Source organism: Montipora capricornis, chromosome 12, assembly GCF_036669925.1.
Source record: "Montipora capricornis isolate CH-2021 chromosome 12, ASM3666992v2, whole genome shotgun sequence".
Lineage (NCBI taxonomy): Eukaryota > Metazoa > Cnidaria > Anthozoa > Scleractinia > Acroporidae > Montipora > Montipora capricornis.
In genome coordinates, this window is record NC_090894.1 from 992963 (window position 1) to 1000462 (window position 7500).

General features: G+C 39.3%; 1 protein-coding gene across 3 annotated transcripts in view; it reads left to right on the plus strand.

Moving 5' to 3' along the window:
• Nucleotides 1-2336, plus strand: part of LOC138026837 (uncharacterized) — a 43420-nt gene extending 41084 nt beyond the window's left edge. For all 3 annotated transcript variants that reach the window (XM_068874292.1, XM_068874291.1, XM_068874290.1), the window contains exon 5: nucleotides 1281-2336. The gene's annotated coding sequence lies outside the window, so the exon portion shown is untranslated. The remainder of the gene's footprint in view (nucleotides 1-1280) is intronic.
• The last annotated feature ends 5164 nt before the right edge of the window (nucleotides 2337-7500 follow it).

Sequence of the window (7500 nt, forward strand, 5' to 3'; positions counted from 1 at the left end):
ACGTTGTAGCTAGGTGAAGTACGTGGCAAATCAAATATGGCGGCAGACAAAAAATTTATGTGGACAGATAAATAACTGCGTTGTTGTATGTAGTTTTAGACCACAAAGGCGGAAAAGCGGGCAAACGAGTTGACTGGGAGACAATGAGGAGCAAATACGAAATCATAACCAGAATGTTTTTGGAAAAGTACCCTGATAACAACAAGAACAAATTCCCCCAAGGTGGCAGGAAGCTTCAACAAAGACAGAATCCTAAACAAACTAAAAAGTATCGTGCTTTTGGTTTTTGTCAAATTTGATTTTAAACAGAGGGAAATGTAACTTTATGGAAGTAAGAAATTGCCACCTTGAAACATTTTTGCTTAGCAACCGAAAAACATAAGTAGATTCCATGCCTTAACCACGTGAACCAAGCAAAACCTTGCGGGGTTCGGGTTTTTTCACCAGTCCGTACGCATAGTAGAACCGTGCCGATCAAAAAGTTAACCTGCTTTTTTCAAGTCCCAATCTTGCACACTTAGCCATTCGAAAATTCGTCCAGTTTCACTGGTCCCGTGTGAACGCAAGGTGGAACCGTGCAAGTTTTTGTCCGTGCACAAATTTGTCCGAATCCGTGTAAATAGGGTCTAAGAGTTAATTATTCGTCCAAAGCTCTGGATGGCATCGAGGAGATCCGTGCAGAGCCCGGTTTCCTTTTCTTCTCGTTAAAGAGAAAAACCAAGGAAACTTCTGCTAGGAGGTGTATGTATCTCTAGAAGTTCACGAAGTAAATGAGTTGCAAATCAGTTTTGGCATGTGTTTCGGAATGTCCCACTTTTAGGTTTTCCTTGATTTGTTCTTCAATGCAGGCAGTAAAAATCACTTGCGTGTCTCCTCTATGCTCCTCAAGAAGAAAAGTGGCACTAACCTTTTCTAAAAATTGCTCAATCCTATTTTTCCCCACCAACAAAATGAAAGGAAAACAAGGGGGGTGTTGTCTGTTGGCACGAAGCTTCCTCTTCGAATCCGCTTTAACTTTGACTCGCTGCGTCTATTTTCTTTTGGAATTCAGGGTTTCTCTAATTTCTTCATCTGTTGTTACAACAACCAGAGGGACAACAAGTAATTTTCACCCGTTTCTTTCAGCATCACATATCAACACTTGTCAACACTAGCAAAATTCAAGACAGTGACAACCGATATGGCCCACCTTCCCCTCCAGAGACACACCGAAACATTCGTACCCAGTTCCCCGCTTGTCTAACTATCCCATCACTTATCAGTTTGTTTCTTCTTCACAGGTTGCTCTTCAGTCCTATATTCTTCTGCAAAAAGGCTCTTTTGACTGGAGCTCATCTTCTGATGTCTTCGCGGGAGCAAACGCCGTCAAGTCCCTGCTTCTCTTTTCCTACAGCCTGCTGAATTTCGCCGTTCAAATTCGCCTTTCAAACGAAGATAGCGTCTCATTGAAATGGGTTTCTTGGGCATCTCTCTTCTTTTTTTTTTTGGCGCTTGTTCATGTTAGTTGCAAGGTTACTAGCCCTTGTCCTTTTTGCAAACGAGTTTAAAGGTCTAGTATTCTTAGTTGTTGGATTCCACGTCGTAATTTCATTTTTCCTAACAAGTTCTCAAATTGATAAATTCTTCACCCACAGATCTGCTAGAGACAAATTATTTAGATGCGCTTTCATTTGCGTCAACATATTTTGCTTCTTTCCTTTGGAGGGCAAAGACACTAGAAATTGGGGAATTCCCCATTACATAGCGATCTTTGTTGAAAATTTAGTCTTAATTCAGACGTGGTATTCTTATTCCAAATTTGATACGGAATTCAAAATCACTATGTTGGCGACATCGTGGGGAGCGTTTTTCCTCGGTCTAGTTTGCGTGGTGTTATATTATGGCTTTTTTCATCCATCTGTAACTAAAAATCCCTTAAAAGGTGTCGAAAAAGGCGCAACCGAGGAAGTCGAAGGTGGTGCTATTTCGAGTGAAAGCAGCGTTTGAAATAGTGACTTCGAAACGTCTAGTATCGTGCACAATGATTGGCCACTAAACAGCCACCAACAAACTGTCCTCCCTTTTACACCAGGGATTACATATTCTTCTATCTTCCTTCCCCATGAATAAATGCTAACATTATCTTGATTTTACCGTCTTCATCCGTTTGCCAAACTGAGGCAAGTACGCAAAAAGATCGATGCATGTGACCTAGGACTTGTCTTAAGAAGTATTTTTGCGTATGTTAAATCAACGTAAAAATCTTGCACTAAGAAAAAACGACCTTGAAACTTACATGTGACAGGTTGTTCTTCTCGTTCATTTACCGTAAATAACTAGATATTAAAATTATCCCATTTACTTTCAGAGTGGCGTTTGTTCTTGTATGCGACAGCTTAACGCTTCTTGAACAACAAAAAAGCTACGTGACACATCAAAACAGCAACCCAATGCGGCCAACACATCTCTCATGCGCACAACCATTTCATCCGGTCAATTGTCAGCCATAGACAGCTGCTTCGACACCGGGTTGGTGTTACGGTGTGTCACCTTGCCTTTTTTTTTTTGTTGAACAACACTCTCCTCTTGTTGTTCATAGGCATAAGAATGCTAAAAAAAGAACCAGTGTCGACTTTGATAGTTTCCACCGATATATTATCATTTCAATTTGCAAATGGAGAGAACAAAAATTAAAACCGGCCAACCCATTGCTCTTTATCGGAACATTTTATTCTCTTTTCAAAAGCAAGAGGCTACGGGTAGCCTACACGTTGTTCGAGAGATTTTTAGCCGACTTCCTTTAAGTTCACAGTATTCAGTGGGTTTTTTTTTAATGTTACGATATCTTGGTAAATATCCAGTTTCAATTCCGTAGTCCACAGTCCACATTCGGTGACCCAATGATAGGGTTAAGTGCGATCGTGGAGTTTACATTTAAAACTGTTGTTAACGACATTGATTCCAATCAAAACCGGAAAATAGATGCTTTGCAAGTCTCCACGATGATATTTAAAAATAGTTAATACTTTCTCTTAACAATACTGGGGAAATTATAAAATTACGATATCTGTTACAGAGTCATACGATAAAATTACGATATCTGTTACAGAGTCATACGATAACCGGATATTGCATTGCATGCAACGAAAAAACAAAAACTTGTTTCCGGTTACGCACACAATTCTTGAAGCATATTTTCCCCCATGTCTGTCACGTAGTCTTCCGTGGTTCAGTGGTCATCGCGATTGCCTCTGGTGAAAGAGATACCGAGTTCCAATTCCACTTGAGCTGCCTTCTACGAGACCAGGAGCCCATTACCCGGAGCTTTCATCTGTATTCTACCCTTGAGTCAACCCTGTGCCGTATCTTTCTATGTTTAGAACTACTACATTTTGACGTATGTGACATATGCGCCATATGTGACTGAGAACATACGTGAAGTGGTTCCAAACAACACATACGTATGTGACGTAATAAATGGCTGACCATAGGTCTCTTATGATTGGCTAGTGTGGAAACACTCAGTAAAGCCCCCCTGCGAGGTGCTTCTAAAAATAGAGAGATACGGGAAAGGGTTGACTGAGAGGATTAATATGGAAGATGGAGGGCCGGGTAATGGGCTCCTGACGAGACAGATAAATTTTAAGCATGCGCAGCCAGAGCAAATCATACTAATGACACTGGACGCTTCCGTGAAGCGTAAACTGGGTAGCCTGTGGTACGTGTTGCAGAAAAACAAGACACTGAATTGTGTGGTATTGAACTGCAGCATTCCAGTTAATTTTTTCAAGTCGGGAGTGATTAACACCATTTGAGGGGTCACCCAGATGTCGTGCCGGCAGAGGCCCTTTTACTCAAACGTTCACACTTTTAATTATTTTGTAATATCCTGTCCCATTTTGAGGTCTTTTAGTTGTTTAAGCTTTGGTAATAAATTCAGTTTACAGATAACAAAACACGCTCTTGAGTAAAATTCACTCGTTTCTTCTTTAAATAAATAGTCGGCAAAAAGCCTAATTAGCAATTGCTCTGACTTATGTTTTCCTGCGTGTCATGCATGTCTTGAAGTTGCCAGGTCAAAACATTTTTTGGCTCTACGTTTGCACCAAAAAGTACCGTAAAAGCCGGGAGTTAAAAGTAAAAGACAAGGCAAAAGACAGATGAAGAAAAAAATAACATAGTTTTTTTGTATAACTCTGAATTAAATTCTCATCGAAAGATTAGTGACAATAGATCGTAAAAACACGAAAATTTCTGCAGTCTCTGACTTTTATGAATGAAGTAAAAGGTCATGGTGTTCTGTCAAAAGGAAGAAATCGATCACGTGCTAGGCAACCATAACGGTACACGTGATCACCTTGTGTCAACTGAATGTACTGCGGGAAAGAATTTTAATCGTTCGTCGTTTTCAGAGTAAAACAACGTACTTTTTAGCCAAGAAACTTCCGTTGGGTAACTTAATATTTACACTTCATCTGTCGGGTTCCTGAAAAACATATCTAATTTGACTTCAGGGTCAACTATTTACACAATCGCGAGGTTAAGCGGCCATGTAATTGAAAATCTAAACATCTATGAGATACGAAAACAGACTTGCGAATTATCGCAAATCACAACGCTGACAAGCACAAAAGCAAAAGAAATGGTTAATAATATGAAGTCTTTTACTATCTGATTGTTTTTGGGTTGAGAGTAAAGTGATACATTGCTGAAAAATCTTCGTGGTAAAGGAGCTCTGTCAAGAAAATGATGTAATTTCAGGACACTCAAAATTCGCAAAAAGCGTGGGGCGTTTCATGTAAACAATCTTCGCACGAGTAAGTCGTAGCAATAAATTGGATTAGCCAGGAAGTTAAAGAAATATTTTCGGCTTCCCAAATAAACTTCATTTTACACCATAATGACAAAAGAGATTTTTCTGAGGTTAAAAACTTGGCTACCTATTAATCATTTGTCAGAGAGAAAAAAATCCTGTCTCGTCGCGTATCATATTTCAACGCACTTATGCAAATTTGTTAAGCTCGAATAAAATTTCACCACATGATAAAATCATAAGGTCCACCTCTTCCAGCGAAACTTTTATTGAAACAAACAACATATTTGCTCTTAGAGGCAAAACCTCTTCCTATTTCATGGCGTGCGTGAAGACATGAAACTCAATCGTGCCAAATTACCATGCAGGCAGCAAAATAAATTTCAGGTTCAAACCCTTTCCTGAAGAACCTTTTCCTTGAATAATGAAGCACAAAATAGTCCACAAGCTTTAATTCAAATAATTCTTGGCAGAAGAATGCCAGACAACAGAAATCACAGATCCACTTAAGGTGCTCGATTCGTTCTCTGTCTTTGTTGAACCCATAAGTTACCAGATAATTTTCCATTTGATTTCAGCATTGTACATAACACTATACTCGTGATAAAATGTTTGAAATAAAGCTCACTTTCATTTTGGCTCGACGGGCGAACGATTGTTGTCGAAGTCCATTACTCGTCGCTTTTAAGATTCCAGATTTTTTTTCCACCGCCTGTCTTGTTTATGCAATTGAGCTTTTATTCTTGAGCTCCATAAGGGTATATTTTGTTGAAATATGCACTAAAACGCCATTCGCATTACAATGACTTTCGGCGCCATTGCAGGTTAATTAAATGTCTTCGTGTCCACCAGAGAAATCTATGCATTACCCCGACCCCCCTCAAACCTAACAAAATACGCACAGAGGACTCTACACACAAAGACACTACTTAGCAGGGGAGGGACAGGAAAGACTTTTCATGACACGGCAAAAAAAATAAATTAAAAAACCAACAAATATTGGGATTGCTATACTGGCAACCCAGTAAAAGTCGAAAGTCCAAAAACGGAGTCGAAAAAATAAACTAGACGCTCCATGGGCGTACACCAGGTTGCCTGTGGTAAGTGTTACTCAAAAACAGGAGGAACTGAATTAGATGGTATTGAAATGCAGCGTTCCAATCAATGTTTTCAAGTCGGGGGTCCTTTAAGAGGTCACCTAGAAGTCGTGCCAGCAGAGGCCCTTTGGCTCACACCTTCATACGACGAAACAGATCTTTTTTCTGAGCTTAAAAACCTGGCCACCAGCCTATTAATCGTTTTTCAGAAAGAAAAAAAATTCCTGTCATCTTTAGAAAAAATAGGCACGCATTGCGTACGTGTGGTAATCCAGTAACACAGCGCTTTATTCCATATTGTCAACTGAGCTGAATTTTGTCTTCCAGGGGATTCAAGTTGTTTTTACGTAATATGTAGCTCTAATAGTACACGATATTGTTTTGGTGTCATATATCATTGTAGTGCCATGGTAGAAATCTTAGGTAAATAGCCCCTGAGAAGACATGTGGTTACTAGCAAAGTACTAAACCCAGAAAGATTGAAGAAAATAGAAGGGAATCGAGAAACATTGGCTTCTAGGCTGACATGTTGATTATTTTCAAGTTCCCTCACAACTTCTTTTCACCACAAGTTTAAGTCTGCACCGTGAGCGTCTGACAGCTTTGTAATACAAACGTTCACTGAAGTTAACCCTGTCTGGTGGGCTTAGTATCTGGATGGTTGACCTAAAAAATATACCACTTTGGAACAGAAGCATAGGACCGAAAATTCTATTTTAACTCTCAAAAATGCAAACTAAGCAAGGTACAGATTCAAGCATTGGTTTCAAAACCTCATCTAGATTGTTTTTCACTTTATCATGAAGTTATTTATTGCTTCTGACTTTCCAGGAGTAACGTGTTTTATCTGTTATCTCAGCTTGAAAATTCTACGTGCACCTCAGGAAATGGCCGCGTCTGTCAACAAACCAAAGGCAAAACGAAAACCGTTATCATGACTGTAAGCAATGGATTGAACATAAAGCTAAATGTCACTGAAGTTTCTTTAAACTAGACTTGAATATCTGAAGCGCCGGATTTGATGATGTCCAGTTTAAAATTGGCGATTGCTGTCTGCTCTGGGTAAACGAGGTAAAGAATCACTCCCAGCGAAAATGTCATGCTGTGCATTTGTAGTTTTGTGCAGAAATAGCCCTAAAATGGCTTTTGCTATCAATCCTTCAATGGAAACGAAATCTTTGAAATTTAAGAACAGAAATTCATCTCAAAGTTGCTTTTAATAGGAGAAAATTTGATAATTAATGGCTTGTACTTTTATAAATATAATGGCCCGCTCCACACTGTTTTTTTTTCTTTGCCTTAAATGAGTTCGATATTTTGTTCCATACATCTGCCATGTACCATCAGCAAGCAAAGGGAAATCTCGTTTTCTAACTCTAAATTCAGCTACACATTCATCATCCTCCACTTCGTCGAGTTCAAATGTTGGATTCAAATCGCACGGTAAATGAGGCTTGTATGAATCATAAAGCAACATAAATTCCACGTCACTTATAAGTCCTTGATCATAACACAGAAGGATGACATTTCTTGCTTCTCTAAAGGAGGTCATTTAGAACTTGAATTCTCGCTAGCAGTTTCACAGAGAAAGCAAGTAAGAGGGAAAGGCCA